The following is a 25,001-nucleotide window of genomic DNA, read 5'->3' as shown; positions in this document are numbered from 1 at the left end:
GTATTGAACCAAAAATAGCAAGAAACTAATTTGAACTTTGTTTAAAGGAACTATTGATAAAGAGGGGGAAACCCCACAACAGAGGTGTCTGGCATCACGTGGGTGCTACTAGAACTCCTTGGGACAGGGCGAAGAGAGGTCAAAGTGGTCATACAGGGGTCTTGTAAAATCCTCTGTACTGTCAAAAGTCTTTGACCGATAGATGAATGTGAAAGCTAAGGGAAATGAATCCAGCATGGTGAAACTTAGTACACGAGCAGTGTGTTGACAGGAATGAACCCGACTGAGGGATGTACACAGGGAATTGTTTGAAAATACTTGTGAATGCAAGAAAAGCCATTGTGAACCCAAAGGAGGGAGGCTAGCATTTGAAAAGGAGTCCAAACTCAGAAGAAGGATATGCATGGGTGGAAAATCATCACCCAAAGTTCATTAACAAAGGAACTGTTCAATTGATTTGTTGAATATGACTTGTGAGGGGTATGCACCCGGAAGAGGGGGACTCAGGGGTGAAGCTGTCACCCAAAGTATAAGTGGAACCAAACTTTGTGTTTGTTTATTGACTACATCAGGCCCTCAAAGGCAAGAGACTTTTATTGAAAAGAGACTTAGCCATTGAAGAACCTGATAGCTGATACGGAACTGTCGACTCATGCTGGGAAGGCTCCAGTGTGTGCTGTACTCAGGATATCCACCTTGTCCTGTGCTGAAAACGGTGGGAAGGGAGACCCCTTGCAATCACATCCTGACTTATTATTTGGAACACTTCTTTCTTTATTGAAACACTATCCCACACTCTTTCTGTAATTAGTTGGAAGGAATTGGCAATCGTTTTTCTTTTAGCATAGGCCTTTTTATTTTGACACATCACAAAGAGTGCCTTATTTTTCAATTGATGGTCGAAGCTTGCTCTCATCTTAGATATAGGTTTAGATTAGGGTTTTTCCTCCCCCGCATTTACAGCAACACCCTTGAACTGTGATCACTTGTCTCTGTGTTTACTGTTGCCACCATGAGTTCCTTACAGTCCTTTGTATATATGTTTACATAGTTTGTTGATTTATAGGTGCAAAGTGCTATCCCTACCAGCATGAGGTTTGTCCTGATATCCTTCAGTTTGCTTGTATGGTTGGCTGGAGTCCTCACCTAGGGGTGAGGTGGAATCTTATGGTAAGTGCACCCATAGATACCTTTCTGAAGTATACCCATGGCACTCGTTATTTTGTATTGACTGCGGACAGAGACTATGTTTCGATTTTCTTGGTTAGTCGATGTGGTGAAGGAAATCTTCCTGTAGTCAGGAAAAGACAGTATTGTAGTCAATAAAACCGTACTAGTAATAAATAGACCAAGAACAGCGATCTTCTGGTGGAAAACATTGCGCTCCTATGCTCGAGTCAAGGAGATATCTCTGAGATATTGCCTAGCATGTGTTTTTGGATAAATATACTGTCTTTTTTTTTTAACAGTGAGAAGTATAATCAACAAGGAAATAGCTAAGCGTGGTGAAAGCAAACAAGGTGAGTGATTGTGTGGGAAACCTCTGAAACCGAGAAGGGGAAAAAGCAGGTTCCTTGGGTGGAAATTTTGTACCACAGGTTCAGCTTCAGTGTTATTGTTTGTGAAATTGTCTCAGTTAGATTGGGTTGGAGTATGGAAACTCCACTGAATCATTTGTGTCAGGTACTTCCTGGCTATAAGGTGAATATTTTAAAGACCATCAGGAATGGCTGCGGGAAACTAAGGGTAAAATGCTCAATTCTTGGCCTACTGAGAGGACTTATGATAAGGGGATATTGGAAAACCTGCAAACTTTTTTAGTTGCAAGGCACAAGGTTTCAAAGTTAGAGTAGCCGTTAAACATCTTAGAACTATGGAGGATGTACGAGAAAGGCAGGAAGGCCCATAATTCTAAAGTCTCGGAGGAAGGGCCAAAAAAAGGAGGGTGCAGGAATTCCTTCCGCGATGGCCCCATATGGTATTTTATCGCCTACAGAAGGGTATACAGACCCTGAGTTCGAACCTCCATTTTCTCCCGTGGCCACTCCAGTGGTTGCGAGATGGACACAGGTAACACCTCCATCAGCTACTATTCCTAACAGATGGGATAATGAGAAAAGTGGAAGGGTAACTCCTTCAATGGTTAGGACTGCAGAAAGGTTAAGAGTGGAGAGTGGAAGGTGAATAACTTTCCCGACTGCTAGGCTAGCAGAGAGGTCAAGGGTGGAGGAGCGAGAGAGAGGGAGACCGGAAACCAGAAGAGTAGATAAAGGATTGAGAAGGACTAAAAAAGGGGAGATTGTGCCTTCTACCATTAGGATAGAGGATAGGTTGAGAATGGCAGTAGAGACATAGTGGAAAAGAGTGGGAGAAGCCATGAGGCTAGCGGAAGAAGAGGTATTGCTGTTATGACAGCAGAGAAATGAAGAGCGGGGAGAGGTGAATAGACAGGCAAAGAATGCAGAACAAGGGAAGATGAGGCATGGGCAAGATCAGGTTAGGTTGGATAAATCAGTTATCAATTAGGTCTCAGGATGCACCATGGTACTCACATGGCCATAGTAAGGAGCAGGAGAGAGCTAGGGGAAGCCCCAGTAAAAGCAGGTGTAACACATTTTCCATTAATCCAGAAGGGTCAGGGAAGGCCATAATATGTCCCAGAGTCACACATGGACCGGAATCATTTGATGAAGACGCTTCCTTCGCTCACTGCAGGGGCAGGAGAAGTGGATTTATGCATTAGAGAAGCATACTGCCTGTGCCATGTTGGTCATAGGAGACATGAAAAGCTTATTCATGGCTCTAATGGGAGAAAGGTCAGACGAGAATTGGAGATGAGCACAGTATCCAGGAGTTCAGTTGGATACAAATACCCATGATGGAGCAATATTCAATAATTATAGGGCACTGGTATGGGTGGCCCTGTGGGTTATCTATCCCGATGCACCCTATATAAATTCTTTTTGCCCAAAACAATGAAGTTAGATGATGACCCTGCTGCACACATCCAGTTAATTCTAGAGATGCAGAGGGCTGAGATGGGAGAAGCCCGGGATAAAAATGTGGTGATTTTTTGCCACATGCAAAAAAGGAACTGCCTGAGGAAGTCCAGCATGATTGAGACAAAGTAGTAGGACTGGAGTCCAAGAGTTGGCTGGAAATTCAGGCACATATTGTGCATTTTTATAAAAAGTAGGCAGGAGAAGGAGAATGAGAGCACAGATCAGGCACAACAGGCATAGGCCAAGCTTGTTCAGAAGAAGCTAGCAAAAACCTGTTGGGAATCATAGTAGATTATCAACTACATAGAGGGATAGCAGAGACACAAGGTTGCATGGATGGGTGTGCTCCCGGTCCAGGGAAAATGGGAGGGATTCTAAGGGGTAGAGGAGGATTTTAATGAGGAAATGGTTAATTTGGTGGGTTCACAGGAATGAGGTCCTAGTTTAAGGGGCTGATGGGAAAAAAACTATGGAGGATTGCATGGGGTTCAGTGTTGGTTGTGCATAAGGATGGGACACATGGCACGAGATTGCCAGAGCAGTCCACAATATTTTACTGTAGGAGCTCAGTAAATACAATCCTTGACCATGCAATATGCCCTCGGCTCTATGCAATCGCAGCAGGCACAGGTTGAAGAGAACTCAGCGACTGGTGCTGCGCAGACCTATGTGATTTTTCACGCTCTGAAGCACTTATGTATGAGCGCAATATAAATAAAATATCAAATATCTAAAAAATATCAGAAACCGTGCCAGCTCCTGCACCGGTACAGATATGGGATAAAAAACCTTTACCCCAAGGGATGGTCAATCATTACACTTGACCAAGTGTTGTCTGGTACCACCAAACTGAATGAGGAACCCCGGATAGGTGTGCAGGTAGGTGACCCAGCATTTTAATTCATGGTCAATGCAGGGGTGACAAAATCTTGCATCAGGGAAGGTGAGTTCCCCTTGTCAGTCAAAACAATTGACACATAGGGATTCTGTTAGTTCCTTATACTGAAGATATATGCATTAAGGTAGGTACACAAAGTATATCAACTCCGTTATTGTATTGCACAGATACCCTGGCAAATATTTTGGGCAGAGATCTCCTCAGTCGACTCCACATGTCGATTGCTTTCACGGAGGACGGTAGTTTGCTTGACTCCAGGTTCGTATCCGGTAAGAGAAGTGGAGCGTTTGAATGCATACTGTAGTGACAGAACAATAAGGGGGTACCTGTAATTTCAACCCTGTCTCTTTATGGGGTAATGGTTTTATTTAGTTGGGTACAGGAATCAGAGATCAGACAAGGCGGGTACCAATTTAAATTTTGTTTCAGCATACTGTGCCACAGGATGTAACACCAAGAACCATTGTTGGAGATCTCCTAGAAGCAGTAGTTATCAAGAAGAGGAGGTTGGTTCTCTCAGGCACTGACAAAGAAGTCAGAAAGTGGCACACAGTTCTGTGGATTGATCAAACCTTATCACTGAGGGACATGTCTGGCAAGCAATTGTTTGATGGCACCGAAGACACAGGAGAGATGGTTCATGGGATTGGGGTGCTTTACCTGATAGTGATAGAGAAAAGGGAAGTACCACAGACCATGATCATCGTTAGAAACACATCGCCATACTGGAACAAAGATTTGGAGAAATTGCTGGACCCTTTATGGGCCAGCAATCCTCATTATGTGAGACTGTTAAAGAGTTTTGGAGCAGTGTGGGTCAAATTGAAACCTGCTGTGATATTACCATGAGCTAAGCAGTACCCCATGTCTAGAGAGGTGGAAAAAGGGATTTATGAGACTATTATGGCAATGTTGAGGCAAGGCATAATACAACCTTATGTGTCCCCATGTGACACAGCCATGGATCCTGTGAAGAATGTGAAGGGGTGCAGTTGGAGGATTGTCCACGATTTGCGCCCTCTCACTAATATTAATGTGGCAGACTTACCAGTGGTACCAAATTCTGCTACCATTCTCTGTAATATCCCTACTGAGTCGACCCACTTCACAGTGATTAATTTACAGAATGCACGTTTCTCTTTCCCCTTAGATCCCGAGTCTCAGAACCTCACAGCGTTTACGTATGTTGGTCAGAGACTTGCGCACACAAGGTAGCCCCAGGGGTACTGTTAATCTCTGAGTGTTTTCAACAGGGTTGTTTGAATGGATTTGGGGAATTTTCATGTGTCCAGTATAGTAATTCAGTCTGTGGACGATTTACTAGTTTGTAGCACTACAGAGGAGCAGTGTAGAAGAGATGCATTAATGCTCCTCACCCTGCTTGCTGAGAATGGGTACAAAGTGGACAAATAAAAATTGCAATACTGTCAGACAGAGGTAGTATATTTGGGTTAAGTGATATCACCTCCAGGAAGGAAGATAATGCAGAGAGAGCCACCGCACTTCAGAATGCACCCCATCAGTCACGGTTGAAACAAATGCAGCAGTTTCTGGGACTCTATAACTATTGTAGATCATGGACTTTTGACTAATCTGGTTACACAAGGCCCTTACTGCAGGGGTTTAGGGGAGAGCAAAAGGCAAAAGGTCTGATAGAATTGTCTGAGGAAATGGTGATTTGCTTTCTTTTTTTATATGGTTAAATAACCTTTACAAAGTCATTCACATAAATGCAAAAAAAGAACTGTAACACATTCCTAAAATAAACTCCAGGAAATACATATAAAGCAAATAAAATAAAACCTCTGAGTTTACACAATTAATTCAAGATTAAAAGAAAAAAGATTCATATCAACACAGTAAAAGATAACACTTAAATCATCACTGTAAAACAAAACCGAGGATGAAAGGACACCGGTGCCAGTAATCCCTTGCCACCCTATTCCGAGGTCCCTTAGCGGGTCCGTTCCTCAATGCCTGGTTTTGCCAGGCGTTATGGAAGGGACCCGTTAAGGGACTTCAGAGCTAATAACGGGCCCGCTAGTAGCGGGCCCGTTATCAGCTCCATCCCCTTTCCCATTGAGCCCTATGGGGGTTGGAATGGGAATGGTTCCCGGAATGGGGATTTACCGGGTCCTCCAAGGTCGGAATGACCAGTAAGTCCCTATTCCGGGAACACGGACCCGGAATGCGGTAAGGGGGTAGCCATGGCGCTAATAGCGCCATGGCTACCTCCTACCTCATAATGAGGCCCAATGTCTTGGATCTCCATTCTGTACTTTATGGAAGGATCACACAAAGCATATGTCAATTGCGTGCTACTTGACGCCCGTGTCCAATAGTACAGGAACAGACAACATACTTTCATTCAAGTTCATGGACTTGAAAAAGGTAGCGACAGCCAAGGTTTCAGAGGTGTTTATTACCCTTATGCAACAATGCCAAATAAAAATCTTATTAACCCACTGGTTAACTGGGAACATTTTAGCAAGGTAGCACAGCCTTTTATCCATTAGAGCACTGCAAAATGAAAGAGGTGTCTTGCCGTTTCTGTATGACCTTCCTGATGACAAAATCAGCACGCTAGCTCCGCAGCAGAAATCATACCTTGCTGTGAAAGCATTTCTTTAGTTTAGAGCAAATTCCAATCATAATGGCAAACATAAATTCTTATGATGTTTATCTGGAAATGTGATAAGATATGATGCAATCTCACCCCTTTTTTTATGTTTGTGGGAGAGATGGGTCATCGATTAACAACTCACTAATTTCTCATGAGTTGCGATCCAATCACAATCATACAACTGTTTCTTTACCTTAAGTGGATTTGAAATAAGGGTGTTTATATTCAAATACATTTTTTGTTAGATTCTCTCACAGTTGGTTTTAATTTTAGTGACGAAATTTGGGTGTTTCCCAACAGTATTCAAGTTCATGATTTCTTGTAGATTCAGGTAAAGGGAGTCACAAATGGGCAAAAGTAATCCCCTAAACAGAGACAACATATTCCTTTTCACCCGAGCATGAATAGAAATAAGTCCCAGTTCATACCTTATCGCTGTGAGTGGAACACAGGTCTGGACCCCTACATAAAACAGTTCCTTTCCGTAAATTAATTTAGGCACCACCTTGCCCACATAAAATTTCAGAACTGGCAAAATAGAAAAGGTTCAACATTTTCGATGTATCGCCAGGTCTTGTCATGTCAACATAGTTGCCTTATGATTTAACACATTCCTACAATTAGAAAAGCCCAGAGGACCAAAATCATATAGCCAAAGTATATCATGCAGGAAGCCGATGACATCACAGTGTCTTCCCACAACCACATTTGTTGGCGCTTTTTCAGGCTTCTAGAGATTGCAAGAATTCTAGTTTTCTTAAAATTGATGTTTAGGCCATTGTCTACAGCAAATGTGTCTTTTTAGGCCCACACACGATTTGTCAAAGAGAAGACAATCATCTGCGTATGCAAGCCAGGAATTGTGCTGGGAACCTACTTTAGGTGGGATTAGAGCAGCAAGTATTAAGAAATCACTTGCATCGGAAACATAAAGGTTAAATAAACATGCCGCATGGATACAACTCTGTCTAAGACCGGATTGCGTTGGAATACACTGACACATAGCACTCTCTCTATTCAGTCTGACCTTTACTGAAGAGTTCTCATGAAAGCCTATAATGAGCTCCATTAGGCAGCATGGAATCCCCCAGTTTTTTAACTTGGCCCATGATGTGCCATGACCAACACGATCGAAGGCAGAACACAGATCAATTGAAGCAATATAGGTTCAAGCATCAGGTGTTGCCCATGTGGAATGTTGGATGAACCTGAGGACAAGGCCATTAAGAGATGTTGAATGGGCCTTTCGAAAACCAGTCTGAAATTTTGATAGTCTGGATGTATCAACAGCCCATTTCTAGAGATGCTGGAATAAAATAGATGAGAACATTTTACTATCAGCGTCTAGTAGAGAAATTGTTCTATAATTCGAGGGGTTGGATCTTAGACCCTTTTTAAAGATGGGGACTATGAAAGCATTTTGCCATGTGGAAGGAAAGATCTTAGACAAAAGAATGCTTTTAAATAAGACAGTTAGAACATTGGCCCAGATTCTTGGATCAGTTTTTAAAATGATGTTGGACAGTCCATTAGGAGCAACAGCTCTTGAAGATTTACAGGCAGCAATCAAATCAAAAACATAATTTACACTGATTATGATTGGAGCTTCAATTACCAATGTATTAGTGCAATTGATGATAGAATCTGGTGATTTTATGGAACCCAGATCATAGAGATTCAGGAAAACCGATGCCCATGTAGATTCATGAACAGCGTTTAACTGAGCAGTTCAAAGGGACACTGTTTGACCATTAATCAGAGACCAAAACATGCCAACATCTTTCCTCACCAAAGATTGTAGGGCCAGTTCAGCATCTTGCTGAAGCAAACACACACCACGCTGTTCACAATAACTATTATATTTTGACTTAACTGATTTACACATGGCTAATTTCAATTCATGAGAAATGGGTTGACACTTAACTGACCTTAGAACAGACCTCATCTTAGCTTTCTTCTCAGACAATTGCTCATTGTAGGCATGTTGATGATTCTTACGGATAGGGCTCTGCATAGAGGTAAAATAATACATATCACCAGAGATTAAAGTGTTAATGGAACCAAGGTGGAACAGGCCATTGCTTCACGGAGCTGATGAACTAGCCTATCAACATTCAGGGAGGTTTGTCGTACTGCATTGCCGCCCGGGCAGACTCTTAAGTCACAAGGTCCCATGGGATCATTGTGAAAAAAGGCAAAGGGAAGGTTTAGAGCGGCTCTCAACATGCAGTGACCGCCCCACCTAGTCGGAGTAATGGAGAAATCGGAGCACAGCTCAAGCATGTGAGAATCTGTAAAGATATAGTCAACCATAGTCTGACTCTGACCGCAAAACCAACTATAAACCTTATTGCAACTATTAGTAACATGTTCATATAGAGAATGCAGGTTTAAAGATGCAAGAGTGGAGCTCCAAGCAAGGTAGTTTTTGGAGAATTGGTCAGAAAAACTGTTGGAAGATTTATAATTGACTAAGAGGGTGTCAACTGGAATGGTGAAGCATTTGACATTTAAGCCACCGGCAAGCAGCACACAACGAGTACCACGTCTTGCCTTCCACTTACAAATCAGGTTAACAATAGACATCAGAAATTCATCCAACTCACCAAGACCTCTCTGCCAATAAATGTAGATCAGTACGATGAAAAGTGCCTGTGAAGGAAATTCAAGCTCTACCGCAAGGAGGCCGTATAGAAGATTGAAAACTTGATGAGAGAAGACCAAAAGATCAGATCTTAGAACAATGGCCAGGCCACCATATGGTCTGCCCTTGCCACTACATTTTGCAGTCTGGCAGAAAACATGGTATCCATCCAGGGCAGTAGTAGTGGTAAGACAAGTCTGTTGAATCATTAAACAATGTGCACTTTTTAATTCCTCTAAGACAGCAAGATTGGTACATATATGACTATGCCCCCTGGAATTACATAATAATAATTTCAAATCTCTAGTTGCAACACAGTTTTTTGCTATAACATGTTCATTATCGGTAACGCCAGGACTTTGCTTATTGGGGCCCCAGAACTGTAAATGCTCTATCCTCACAGGAACTGAGGTAATTATTGTTGGTTTTCCACCGTTTAAGATAATTGACAAACGGATTGTCTATAAGAGTTAAAATGTTGGAGTCATTGACTTCTGCGTCCCACCTATGCCACTTAGAACCCAAATTTGTGCAATAGATCTTTTTCTGCAAGGACTAGGTTGAGCACCAATCTAGATCAAGGATAAAGGTGAGCTCGGGACACGTCATTTTTGTCTGGGAAGACAACCCTCTCAATACCAGCTGAAGGGTTGGCATTCAATGTGGCTATTTCAGCAAGAATTAGTAAGATGTGCATACAATTGAGTCAAATAGGAATGGAGGGGCCAAGGAGATTAGACATTAGTATGATATTATTGATCTCCAGAGAATGACAGTTAATATTGGTGGGCGCCCTGCGAGCGTCATCGTTGAAGATTTGAGAGTTAGAATCGAGATTAAGCACCTCCGTTCTGCAATGATGCTTTGAATTGGAAACAGCAGAACTCTCACTTTCCCCAGACATCCTGTTGTTAGAATTCTGAGCAGCACTATGACAGGAATTGGGTTGAAAGAAGGATACTTTTCACTCTGTGTACTTAACACCATCAGAGATGGCCATGGTATATCTCTCTGAGAGAATGTATAGTTTTTCAAAGAAAACATCAAGATTGGTGTGATTACCATAAACTATGGAGGAGTTTATCGAGCTTCCAGAGGGCAAACATGTAAGGGTGAGAGTAAGGGGGCGAGGACCTAACTCAGAATTATAGTCAGCTGTTTAGGTACGTTTTTGCTCGAGCAGATTACATTCTGATTAGTCTGGACGACAGGGGCAGACACGCATTGAAGGAAGGGCCTAGTGGGGGCAGAATTTAGCAAGGCAGTACCAACACTGAGTTGTTCTGTTGCAATGACCTTTGTATGCTGATCATCCAAACTCTGATTTGAGGCCAAAGACAACAGACTCAGGGACGGAGCCGTGGCAGATCTAGAGTTACTCACACAAACATTCACCGGGGAGAAGTTATGCAAGGTAAGATTGCATGCAAATAGCAAAGTAGAAAGCACCCTAGCAGATTCAGACACCTGGCCATTTAATGGGGGAGGAACAACAGCCGGGGCATCCCTTAATGCGTTCAATTTGAGGCCTAGTCTGCAAATATGCATCGGTTCCTGGAGTTTTAGACACATCAGTTAAAGTGAATATAGAAGGTTGAAAGGGTAGTAGTCCACCATCACTAACTATTACCTTCAAATGTGCATCTTTAAGGGAGAGACTCTCTCCACATAGGTCTAAGTCATGTTTGTTTGTACTTCAGAAGTGGATTTTTAATTAACTATAGTAGTCGGCCCTTGTAAAGTAAATATGTTGTTAAGACTGCAGGGCTGAGTGTCAGAATCAATTCTTCAGGTACTCGGGTTAACATAGAAGCTGTTTATTCAGAATGATTCTTATGGCCATTCATTGAATGAAGTATGGACAAATTACGTAGCCATTTTAGTTATTCCTTCTCTTTACCAATTTCTGATTCTTAGATTTTTTCTTTTTTCCTCCTCGTCCGGGAGGACACTCAGTAAGTGCACATTGTTATGTGTGGAGTATGGCCAGTTGTGGTGGTGGACTGTCATAGATTTCTATGAAGACAGGTGGTTCATTCTTAGGAACATCATACATTGGTACAATTGGAGCATCAGGGGCAGCTTAAATGTCTCTAATAGGAGTATCTGGAATAATTGTATCCACCAAAATACGATCTTGTTCGGGATCAATGTATGCTGGCTTATCAACCTGGATGTTACGGAAGGCTAAAGGGCCAACACATATTTCAAGGTCTTCAACCTTGGTATAAATAGATGCAAGCATGGAAGAGTGAGCCTTTACTTAGTCCCACATGTTCTCATATAGTTTGACAAAGGAACTAAGAACCATGTTGATTGCAGAAAGAGCATGCAAAGACATCTTTATGCAATCATCTGCCTCTCTAAGTGTAAGGTGGATTTCTCCTTCATTGGGTTGGGTAGAACAGTAAGGAGAAGATATTGAATGAGCTCTATGCTTTTCTTGGGCAATGAAATCAGTGAGTCTATGAGAGAACCAATACGGGAAGCATCACAACTTTGCTGGGTTACATTCGCATGGTTTCACAAACCATCGGCTGAATTATACAGTCTGCATATTCAATGATACTTAGAACATTCAAGTTAATCATTTGAGTTCAATCAATTATTGCAGTTTGCCTAATTGGTACTAGAGTTTTAATTTCGGTGCTAGTCCCAGTTAATTTTGGGAAGTAATCTAGAATACATTGGCATGCAATTGGGGACCTAGGAGGAGGAGTGGCTGCCCAACCAGCTGAAGAAAGTCTGGGCTGCACGTATTGCAATCATTCTTCTTAGGTTTTCAGGGCAGATTTTTACAGGTGTAATTACAGAGACAAGGGGATCAGATACCCCTAAATTGTGGTTCAATTATACAACAAAATGTGCTTCATTATTGCCACCAAAACTGCATCATGCGCAGAATGGCTTCTAAATGAGCCATTAATTGTATGAATATTGCATGTACTGATTTCTACAGTGATGCTCTTAGGTTCAGAAATTAAAGGCACTATGGGTTGACTGCATAGCCCCGTGGGAAGAGACATGATTGTTGAAAACTGCAATGTGGGCTTTGAAATTACAGAATATCAAGTGAGTAATTAAGAATGTTGGAACACTGAAGAAGAGAGAAATACATATAGCAAAGCACTATAGCACACCACAAAGCACAAAGCTCAGCTCAAAGGGAGTAACAGACCCACAGAGTCACCAGCAAGGATATGGCACTTTTGGAGTAGAGCAGTAACCAAAAACAGTGCTCCACACCCAAGTGAATTAGTTTCACAAGCTCAGTCAAATCTGTATGTTTCAAAGGGTCTGGATACCATCACAGAGAAACCATGCAGTCACCTATACAATAAAAATAATTTTAGCACTGAGCAAAACTCAAAGGGAATACCAAACTCCCTACAGTCGCTGGCATGGTTATGACACTGTTGAGAACAAGCAGTCACAGAACACAGTGCATCCCACACCTACAAATTGGTTTCATAGGTTAGTGAGCTGTCACCAAACACAGTGCTCCACACACCAGCAAATACATTTCACAAGCTCTGTGACACATGTATGATTCAAAGGGTCTAGTTACCAAAGAGAAAGAAACCCTGCAGTCACCAATACAGTAAAAATAATGTTCGCACCAAGCACAGCTCAAAGGGAATAACACAGCAAGGTTGTAATACTTTTGAGATCAAGCTGTCAAAGAACTCAATGCATCCTGCACCAACAGATTGGTTTCATAGGTTAGTGAGGTCTGTAAGGTTCAGGGTCAATGTACCACGCAGAGAGAGACCCCACAAACACCTATACAAGCATACTTTAAATGAAGACAAAGAGAGGCACTGCCAATGGTCAGTTTGCCATGCACAGCTTAAATGGAGTTCTAAGCCCCCAACAGTCGCTGGCAAGGAAGCAGGAGATAATGTTTTGACCACGAATATTCAGCTGTGCTCTAAAGGCCATATCCCACTCCAGAGAAGGTGACAGTAGTATGTACTGACAGGTATCACAGGTAAACAAAAGCACAGCATTTAGAGTCAGGTGATTAAGCTGCTTCAGTGCTCCAGTGGTGTAAAACAATCCAGAATCCGGGTAAATATCAAACTAACACAAAAGATCATGAGAATGAGGGTTCCGAGTCATATTGGCTGAAATGCAAGATTCCAAAAAGTAGGGAACGCTTTTCAAAACAGCAGAAGCGCAGAAGAACTGGGCTTGCCACAATCCTCGTACACGCTCAAGGGAACAGATTACGTTTATGGCGGGCACAAAACAGTAGCGAAGGTCAAAAATAACACCAATCATCACTAACAGAAGTTGAATGTACCTGAGCACTTGAAGATAACAATGTCTATCGGGCAAAGTTCCACGTGACACAGTAATTTGAGGCCGCTGGTGATGAAAGTGTTCCGTTTCCACAGTGAACTAAGACCTGCAGCACTCCCATTTGCTTTCAGGAACTCACGGCCACGATCAGTAATGCTCCGGTCTTGGCGACCCTGAATTAAAAAAAACATTTATTCTTTTTTCTCACTCGAACAGGCAAGTAATTACAGTGGCCCTGGCCCGGCAAACATTTCTATGCCATAATCCTTTAGCATACTACAGTAGACTCCTAGAACCGCTGATGAAGGTATAGTTTCCTTGTGAGCAAATCTTGGAAAAATCCATGTCGACTTTGATGACCCAAAGAGTCTCAGGGTATGAGTTATTGAGCTATTGAATGCATCCATACATCCCGTATGGTGTTACCAAGTAAATCATATGACATTTGTAGCTGAGCCAGTGAAACCTGATGATATTGTTCATGATTGTGCAACGTATGAGGAGAAGAGGAAGAGAGGACGAGCGTTACAGAGGATGCCTTGGAGGGAAATGAGGTACTTTTTTTGTGGGGTCCTCAATAATCAATCAGGACACTGGTGAGAAGCACGCAGGTGCATCCGTTGTGACCCTTGTGGTTGAAGAATACCAGGTGAGACTGAAGAAATGGTTGCCTTCACATTACTCCACGCAAGTACTGGAACAAGGGACACTCATAGAGGCACTAGAAATGAGTAAGGGGAAGGCAGTCACTATTCATTCTGAATCTGCGTATGTAACCTCCACTGTGTATTCAGGTGTGGCAGAGAAGAGGGTTTGGAGGTCTGACGGGACCTCTGTCCAGCATGCTGCACTTCTGCCCAGATTAATCAAAGCACTAACAGTGGCCACAGAGCTAGGGGTTGTTAAATGCACTGGGCATATTAATCATACAAATCCAATAGCACTTGGAAATGATGCCACAGACCGGGCAGCAAAAGAAGCCACACATGTGCCACTCCTAGATGACCAGAAATGGAAACGGTGTCCCAGCAGGTACAGTTGCCTGCTCCGTGCAATGTAGTCCCTTTACTTCAAATTAGAGAAATGCAGGAAAAAGCACCTAAAGAGGAACAGGAGCTATGGGCAAAGAGAGGATGTGCCCTCTCACCCGCTGATTTGCTGTGGAGACAGCAGCGTACAGGGAAGGTAGTAATGTCTGTAGACCTGCTTCTTGTGACTTATGAGCAACTACATTACCAGTCGCACAGTTCTCAGTGAAAAATTGAAGCAGAGCTCCAAGAGGAATGGTTCATACCAAACCTCCAGGAACAGGTAAGTACATTTGTAGGGAACTGCATATTTTGTGGGGGAATTCAATCCTGGAAACACCATGAGGTGAGTAACGGGAGTTTTGCCAAGGGCCTCTGGGGCATTTTTGAAACTCCATATTGATTTTGTTTCCATGATTGTGAAACATAACAATTATCGTTATCTCATAGTTGCTGTCTGCCCATTTTACTGATGGCTTGAGGTTGATCCCTGCATATACCCTGATGCTAAGTCATTATGCTTAGTCATTTTTGATGAGGGGATATTTCCTCGGTAGGGAATTTGTAAGGTCCTCAAGTCTGACAATAGAACCCACTTCTTTAATGCCTTATTCTCAGAAATCCCTTCGCTCTTGTGGATCAAGCATGAGTCGTGTTCAGTGTACCATCACAGGCCAACAGATTCGTAGAGCGACTCAATGGGGTCCGTAAGGTTTGGTTTTACAAAATGAGTAGTGATTTATGAAAAAAGTCAATACATTGTTTGCCACTGGTTTTGTTCCATCTGGGGGAAATAGCTCCACCTTAGCCCTGGTGAGGGGTGTAAATTACAAACACTGCTCCAACCTGCACACAGCATCAGATACACAATAGTCAGCAGAGGTCCTGGGTGAGGAGATTAGGTAGTACCTTAGGGCCTTAACCAAATGTGTCAGATTTATGTCTTCACAGGTTGTGTCTTCTCACCAACAGCCTACAAGAGGAAACAGCAAAGAATGTGACAATCTGCACAAGCAACCACAACTCCTCAGGGACCTGATTTTCATCGACTCCTTTGTGCATTGCTGGAATGAGCGATGGTTTCATGGGCCACACCACATTAATTATTTGCAACTCTCACTGCTGTGAAGCACTAGGGCAGCAAAATCTGGGACCACCTCAGCGACAAGGGATACCGGTGCCCCTCCACCAGCACAGGAGCAGGCTCAAAGTTAAGTATGTCCTAAGGATTCACAGTTCATTAAAGTAAACAATGGGGGACCGAATGAAAACCAAAATTGTTTTATTTTTCAAGAATAAGAAGAAACTTGTATTTACAATGTATTTTAGAATAATTATTTATATGTTTTTTATGTTTCTCTTGTTATCATGTTCAAAGATGGCAAACAGCAATGATGTGAAGTGTTTAAAATTTTCTAGTATTATACAATTTGATGACATATTATTGAGGTCACAAAGGAATGTTGACGCTGATTTACTGGGCAATGAGGACAATGTACATTTATAACCGATAGTAAATGCACATGGTTTTGCAGCAGATAATGTATCGTATAGCCATATGAGGAGAGTAGGGAGAGAGAGATCTGTAGAATTTTGCTACATCTGCTCTCCCAACCCCCATGCTTGTGGTGTCCATAGGGTTTATCCTGGATGAAGTAGAGTTAGCAGAGGCACTGTGTCTAGTGCACCTAGGTTTGGCTCTCAGGGCAGTTTCAAGGGCAATCAGTCAGAGCATCCATTTTACCTGTTGATGAGGAATGTTCAACTACAGATCGTAAAGAGCAGAAGAATGTTCGGTGTACACAAAGAGTCCCATTGAGTTTAAAAGGGGCCATTATTTTCAACAACTGTTGAAAAGCAAGGGGTTAAGAGTTGAAGATCTGGAGGGATGAGGGAATTCTCAGAAGAAGGGCTGGCATGTGTACACTGAGAATGTGGAAATATGTGGCAGAAATATTTAAAGTATCTGACATGGCTCAAGGAGCCAGAACAACATGTTAAGATGCAGACCCTTTCCCATTTTTCTCTATCTTTTAAGGGTGATGGCACAGTGCCAGTTGGCACACATGGGAACTACAGCTGCATGCTTCAATTGCTGATTTGTCTGGAGGTACAGCTGTGGACAGGATGCCTCCAGACAATTACCTCTAGTCTTGACAATTTCACCTTGTTACATGTGCCTGTCCTTGTTGTTCCTGAGGAACACTTAATCCCTGCCCGCCAAGTGCTCAAAATCACATCTGTGCCCCCTTTGTACTCTGTGCCTCTTGCATCCCCTATATCATCATACATGGACACCTCAATGACTTAGCCTGATCGTGAAAATTAGGGACTATTGCGATGGACCAAGCAGTTGAACTACTTCTTGGCAGCATCTTTAAAAGCTCTGATGGACATTCCTGAGCAATATTGTTTGTTTAGTCGGATGGGGATATTCTTCTCTTACCTCTTGGCAGCTGGTCTCCAAGCTGCTGCGAACGCATCGTGGCTCCAGATGACCCGGTATGAACACCTGTTATTCGTGCATTCCTCCAAATCAGCTTTCAGTGCCATCAAGGAAGAACTGCAGGCTCTGAGGCTCATTGCCTTGTAGAATAGGTGCATCCTCGACCTCCTAACAGCAATGGATGGAGGGGTCTGTCATTTGGAGAATGGAATTCTGACTCAGACTATCGCTGCCTTGCACAAACTTAGGGTGGTCATGGAGAACAAGGCAGGAATCACAATTGGCTCTTCAGTTTGACTCATCTTTTCATGGGTGCCATCTTGGGTGCCATCTTGGAAGAGCTTAGCTGTCAAGATTTTGATGCCGTTTTTGGTATTTTTTCTTGTTATCTTTTGCTCTTGCCAAATGCTCATACGATGTTGTTCTTCCCAAGTACCAAAAGCAGCTGCCATGATGACTGTGACACTGTGACCCTGTCCAAAGCTAGAACCACTAGCATTTCATATCACATGGGTACTCAGACTGAAGATGTTTTGTGTCCTCCACCAAGTCGGGATGATTGTGTGGAGCAGCGGGTAGGGTGTGGGATCAGTTGTGTTTGTTCAGCGGAGGAGTATGACCATATTGAGACTGATTTGAGAGATGATTGTAGAGATTTTCCATGAGGAGATAGTTTTAAAGAACAGGAATTTGGGTTATTAGATAAAGTATTAACTAAAGGGGTGGATGTTGGGGAGATCAGGAAAGGTCCCAAACAAAAGAGGGGTTCACGTTGCGCATGCCAAATTGGTAACTGGAGGAGCATTGAAGATGGTGCAATGTTTCAATTTTACATGTAAATAGAGTAGTTAATGAGAATGGGATACTTCAGTGTTACTTTGTGTTTAAGTTGATACATTTGGATTTGCACACACGTAGCAAGATACATATCAAAATCGCCAATGGAATATAAATACAATCTGGGTATGGTGTGGTACGGAGCATCTAAAAGTTGGGCAACAGGGAGCTTCATAATGTGCATGTTGGAAACCATTGTGAAAAAGACACAGTTTTAAAACATGCTTACATGTGTCTCAGGGGACATTTGTTTGGGGTAGAAATGTACAAATCTGCATGCTGTGTGCTTTTTCATACATTGGCCAGGCCCTGGAGCAAGGGCTTTGCAAGGTGAACTCTGCATGACTGGAAAAACTGGGTTTGCAGGGTTTGGAGGCCGAGGGAAAGGCAATGAGTAGCCGCAACATTATCAGATGATCAGCATTGGCAGGCCTGGGGTTTTTATGACTTGGCAGTATTGCGTAAAGGAGATGACATTTTTTAAGTGCATGGGAGCTTGTTACTTATTGTTCAGGGGAATCCAGCCACCTGTTCATGGCTGAGTAATATACGTGGGGTGAAGTGACGTCTGGGGGCAGAGTTGACCGATACTTCATGGGTTTTTATTATTTTCTCAGATTGTGTCCGGAGGCCATGCTTGTTGAATTGGTAGTCGCTTAGATTTTAGTGTTCAAAGGATGCCAGCAAGTCACGGTAGGTGAGATTGTTATCGCCAGTTTAAAGGGAACCTGTTTATTCTTCCCCTCCCCATAATTGTCCTTGCAAACCATGTGCAATCACGTCTGGGGTTGGAGGTTTCAGGCCAGCTGGAACTTCGAATGAATTATGTTTGTATATGATTGTGTAACTATGTGATGATGTCATGACCTACCACAAAAGAGGTCTCCTTCAAGAACAAGTTGTTGATGTGTTGGGAAGGGGGCAGCCCCGCCCTACCTCCCTAGGTGTTTTAGAGTGAGGCGAGTTGCATTTGAAGCACTATGATGTCCCAGGGGGGGAGGGTGGACAGTGAGAGGGACACCTCCCAGTTTAATAGGACCCTAATCCAATATAACCAAATATAGTCTATCCATAGAGTACAGCATAATTGGCACGAGCAGCATTGCTATTTTGCGCAGATATTAGTAACCATAGGTAGAAGGGAAGGCTTGTGTGGTAAGTGCAGAAATGCATGCACTAGGCCCAAAATCGCGAGACAAGAGAAATCCCCAATCATGTCAGAGCTCCCATGAGGACAGCCCGCACCTCCAACCACCACAACACCTATTCATTGTTCTAACAGTGTTGCAAAGATGTTTGAGAGGAATTTGCCCTACAATGCCGCAAGCAAAGACCGGCCTTGGTGTGCATGTTATCTCACACTGGCCAAAGCATGACCTAGCCCATCCGCAAGTGACCACGAGTTATAGCTCATATAACTGGCTAAAAACTAAGACCTCTGACTTCCAAGGGACAAGGTGCCCTTTGACCACCAACTCCAAAGTAAAAAGTCCTGCGATGGTCAAAGAGGACGGACAGGGCACATTGTTGAACCAACAATCGTTTGATTTGTATTGCGAGCTGCTAGGAGGGATAAATCATAGTTAACAACGAGGGTCGAGACCTTGGGGCTGGATGGCACGGAGTGGAGTCAATTAAATGTGTGTTTAAAGATAGAGCACCCCAGATACTCCTTTGTTCCCGTGTTAAGGCCTGCCAAGTCCACAGTATGAGTGATAAAATAGTTACATCATAGGAGTATCATTAATTTGTTTTATGACCTTCGACTTGAGAAGAAGATGATCACTGCAGCACCCATGTGATGGAAGACGGATGGATTGGGTTGTAACCAATTGCCTGGGATCCCTTATAGGGCAGGCAGATCCTGTATTTGCACACACCAACCAGCCATGCATGATTTTACCCTATGTATTGCATCATGCATGACAATGTTTTGCTGTATAAGATTCTGCTTTTACTAGCTTTCGACAGAATGTTCTTAAACCGCAGAGTTCTTTGCTGTTGCTCTCATCCGTGTGAGATTAAAAACTTGTTATCCTTACAAGATTGACTTGGGCCTTTCTTACCTAGTAGGTTGTATTCTCTCTGGTGTGAGCATTTAGGGGCTTGCCTTCAGATAGTAGTTAGATAAATTAGACCACTGAGAAAGTGGGAATCAGACAAGATTGGGTTTCTTTTGTATAGGTTTCAGCAATCATATATGGGGATGATTTGTAATAAAATATGTGGGAGTGTTTTAACTGTCGCAAAATGTATATAATGTGAAATGTTTCTATGGTTCAGGGAGACTAAGGTTAGTTTGCCTTTACAGAATCACTAGCTGAACTACCCGTTCACTGAACGGGTTCTGTAGACTGACATGATAATGCTTATCCTGTAGGTCGCTGTTCCGATTCACTTATCGCTTGATGTACTTTGCACCCTGAAGTAAACTGCACTGAGAATGGGTGCGTGTGGCCGGCTGACATACCCCGGAGCAGACATTGGGGTAGGCGAGAGTTGGTGCGCTATTGCATAGTGGGACCTTCTGTGCTCTCTCCCTACCTGCCACCTCACCCTAGCATGGTGCAGTTCATTGCAGTGTATTGCAGTCCAAATATCTTGGAATGTGTGCATCCTAGGGCCTGGACCTCGAGTTTGTTCCTCCAGTCGGGACCAGTCGTCATGATTCACCGTTTCCGCCCTTACTGGACTACATGGTCCATCAGACACCGCAACATCCTTTCGAGCATATTCCCAACATGGCCGACGCCATTACGAAGTTACCGGTCTATTGTTCAAACAGACTTGCCACTTCCTAGAAAACAGACGCACCTCCGTGGCTCTGTGCATCTCAACGCTACCTTTGAACCTGAGAAAAGAGCTCTACGTGAATACTTGGACACCAACCTCGCCAATGGGACCATTCGTCCTTCTAAGTCCCCTGCAGGGGCATCCTTGTTTTTTGTACCTAAGAAAGATACCAAGGAACTCCAACCGTGCCTCCACTACCGGGGTCTTAATCAATGCACCCTTGAGGACCGTTATCCATTAACGCTAATTTCTGATATCCTGGAAGCGGTACGCGGCACCATCATCTTTACCAAACTTGATTTACGGGGCATGTACCATTTGATCCATATAAAGGAAAGCGATGAGTGGAAGACTGCCTTCAGGACACCCTTCGGACAATTCGAATATTTAGTGATGCCATTCGGTCTAGACAATGCTCCAGTGGTTTTCCAGCACTATATGGACAGAGTATTTTCAGACATGCTATTCCTTTTTGTTATTGTTTATCTGGAAAACATTTTGATTTATTCCATACTACATCAAGAACATGTGACTCTGGTCTTACAACGCTTGCGAGAGAATAAACTGCTGGCTAAGCCTGAGAAGTGTATTTTACATGTCCCTACTGTTCATTATCTGGGTTTCGTCTTAGGTCCTCCAGGAATAGAAATGGATCCTGCCAAGGTTGACTCTATCCTTTCATGGCCGCTCCTACATCAGTAAAACAAATGCAATCCTTCCTGGGACTTGCAAACTTTTATAGGAAATTCATCCCTATATTTTCTGCTATAGTACAGCCTATAGTTGCATTGTTGAAGAAAAACATACCCTTCAACTGGTCGACAGACCAAGAGTCCGCCTTTCAAGAACTAAAACAAAGATTTACTCAAAGACCCATCCTGGCTCAACCTGACATCAATAAACCCTTCCTGGTGGAAACCGATGCCTCGGATTACGCCATAGGGGCAGTTCTAAAACAAGAATCTGAAGACAAGGAAGAATATCCCATTGCATATTTATCTCATACTTTGAATCCTAGCGAAACTCATTACTCAGTACTGGAGAAGGAATTGCTTGCCATCCAGCAGGCTTTTACTGAATGGCGTCATCTGCTCTTGGGTGCCAAATTTCCTGTACAAGTTCGAAATGATCATTAGAATTTACAGGTCCTTTAGTCTCTAGAGTGTAGAAACTGTCGTCAGGCTCGTTGGGCCTTCTTTTTCCCCCAATACCAGTTTCACATACACCATGTGCCCGGAACAACCAACATAATTGCTAACGCACTATCCAGACGTCCTGATTACGAAACTGATGAAGCCTGTGCCCTTCCAAAGATGTTTCCCGAGTCTGTGTTTATTGCCCAGGCCAACTCTCAATTGGATAACATCCGCACTGAGACTCCACTCTCTGACCTTTGGAAGGAATACACCATGACGAAGAGATGGGTTCTCACTGACAAGGACGGTTATCTTTTCAAGGACAAGTGTCTGGTTATACCTACACGAAATCTGAGAACTAAGATAACAAGCCTCTGTCATGATACCTTTCATTCTGGGCATCAGGGCATTACGGCTACTCTGCGACTCATCCAGAGGAACCTTTGGTGGCCTAGAATGATTGATGATATAAAAACATACATACAAGCCTGTGCTGTCTCTAGTCAGAACAAGTGTGACAATAAAAAACCAGCTGGTCTTCTTCATCAACCTGCATTACCGGATTGACCTTGGGAAATAATTGCCACTGATTTCATTGTGGAATTACCTCCTTCCAAGGGCTTCACAACCATCATGGTTACCATCAACCTGTTTACTCATATGGCCCATTTCATTCCCTTGGATAAGCTACCATCGGCACAAGAAATGGCAGGCATTTTCTTAATACATTTCTCAGATCTGGAAGTACTTGTGCAAAATGTTGGGTATTCAATGTGCCTTATCTTCAGGATACCATCCTCAGACCAACGGGATAACCAAACGAGTAAATCAGACCCTAGAACAATACCTACGATGCTTTGCCTCCATGGTCCAGGATGATTGGCCAGTTTTGATTCCAGTGGCGGAATTTGCATATGACAACACTGACCACTCTGCCATTAAGACAAGTCCTTTCTTTTGCAGTCAAGGATTTCATCCTTCTGTTCTGCCAATACTCCTGCCTCACTCCACCCCAGTTCCATCAGTTGATTCCTGGATCGAGCATTTGGTCACTGTACACAAGGATGTGAAAGGACATTTAGAAAAGGCCTGGATGGATGTTAAACGATATGCTGATACCAGGAGGAGTGTATATTGAAATAGGTGAACAACCAGTCCCTATTCTGAAAATTTCATCTCACTCCACCAACAGGCGAATAGATTATGTGATACAATAAGGAGTCAGATGATTCCTGTCTACACTCGCTCAACTCACACCTTACCACCCAGACTTAGCAACTCTGTAAGATCTCATGACACTCCAAGTCTTGAAAAAATGGACTGTGTGCATTAATTATAACCACCTTACATCAAAAATATATTTATTCAAATTAGTTCAAAGTGTCTAAAACATTTAACCAACCCTGACATAACACAGTGACAAATCTAATATCAAAAACTGAATTTAAAACAGCAGAACAAACCAATGATGTAAATAAACAGGACACAAAAGATATCACATAACAACATACACCATTCTCAATGTGTCATTAAAATATCGATCCTGACATGTTTCTGTTCGTCAAGCCCAGTCTAGGGAGAACATTCTTCAGGGGACTATTTGTAAAAATCCATACATTTCTTCAACACCTTGTTGATTGGGTCATTTCTGGCACCAAAAATGGCAAAAACCGGGGCCTATAAATCAAAAGAAAACACAGAGGATGCTAAAAGAAACTGGGGGAAGAGTAACACGTCGTGTGAGACAATTAAACTGAAAATAAATTTCAGAAATATACTGGGAAAAACCACTGAATCGGCCAACCTCTACAGGTTCCAAAATTAGGAACTATGGAATTTACCTCAAAATGGTAGAACTCTGATGGGTGTCTTCTGATGACTAAATGCCTATGTCCCACCAATGGGACACTTATAATTCTGGGGGGGTGGCTCTGCATGCCTGGGTATTGCAAAGACCTGTAGTGACAAACAACAAACAGAGACCCAATGCTCTGTGTCAAACCACGCATCAAAAACGCACAAAGGTGAATCAAATGTTGATTATCCTTAATAATTACCTCCACAAGAGTAGAAAGTAGCACTTCAATCAAATCTGCAACCAACGGACAGATCCAAAATATCTCCCCAGTACCTGCGCCAATCTGTAAACCAGGTACACTGGTTTTTCTTGAATAGCGGCGGCTACATGCAGAAGCCAATCTAAGTACACTGTTGGCCTGTCATTTTGCATGCGGTGCTTACGCGCTTACACATGATCATACCTACATCACTATGATACCCAATCAGGCAGTGAGGTTCAAACATACAGCTATGTGCTATTAATATGATATGATAGTCTATTTCTATAGCACCTATACACAATGTGTTTCAAAGCGCTTCAAGGCAAGGGAGGCAACAAGGGAAAATACAATGACATTCTTACAGGCCATGAACAGGAAGGATGTGAAATCAACTATCATACTCAGCCTGACGACATTTCAGATAGTGCAAGAGCTAAGACATAGATAAGAAAGGGAGGGAGATAGTGGAAAGGAAAAGGAAACAGACAGATGACTACCGTCTAGGCCTGATGACATTTCTGGTAGAGACGGAGAAAACAAAAGGTGAGGGAGAGGGGTGCAGAAAGAGAGGGGAGGAACAAAACAACCGAATATCGTACTAGGCCTGACAACACTTCAAATAGTGCTTGTGGCGGGGAAAAGTAAGGGGAGGGGCAATGGGACAGATGAGGTTGCTATCATATTTGGTCTAGGGACAATTCTGATAGATTCAGTGCATAGAAGAAAGTAAGGGGAGGAGGTGAGAAGATAGGAAAAGGGAGAAAGGGAGAGGAGAGAACAGAGAGTAAGCAGTCAAAAAAGAGTGGTGAAGCAAGAGGGGAGAGCGAATACAATTGCAAAAGGCAGTAGTAACACATAATGTTGCAAGCCAGGATACAAGATGAAGATGGGAACAGCATGATTCAGGGCCACCATGAGTGCAAGATGCAAAGGAAGTCCAGAATGAGAGTTGAGAAACGGTGGTGCACCATGAATCAATGCAGTCCATAAAAGTAAAATCCAGCATTTGCCACAAGACGGTGATGGTGAAACCAGAATGTATCAGGACAGACTCCTACACAAGTTGGCTGGAAGGGGGGGCGCAGAGAAGAAGATTCAAGCAAAACAGGCAAAACCTGTGTGCGAGAAGGGAGGGGGCACGAGGGAACATCACAGGGGGACAGAAGAGGGTGGGGATGGCTTCTGAGGACAAAGGAAGTAAACACATGTTGGTGCATGCTTACCTGCTA

The sequence above is a fragment of the Ambystoma mexicanum genome, chromosome 7q (genome assembly GCF_040938575.1).
Source record: "Ambystoma mexicanum isolate Mex_15411 chromosome 7q, UKY_AmexF1_1, whole genome shotgun sequence".
NCBI lineage: Eukaryota > Metazoa > Chordata > Amphibia > Caudata > Ambystomatidae > Ambystoma > Ambystoma mexicanum.
Note: the sequence above shows the minus strand (reverse complement) of the source record.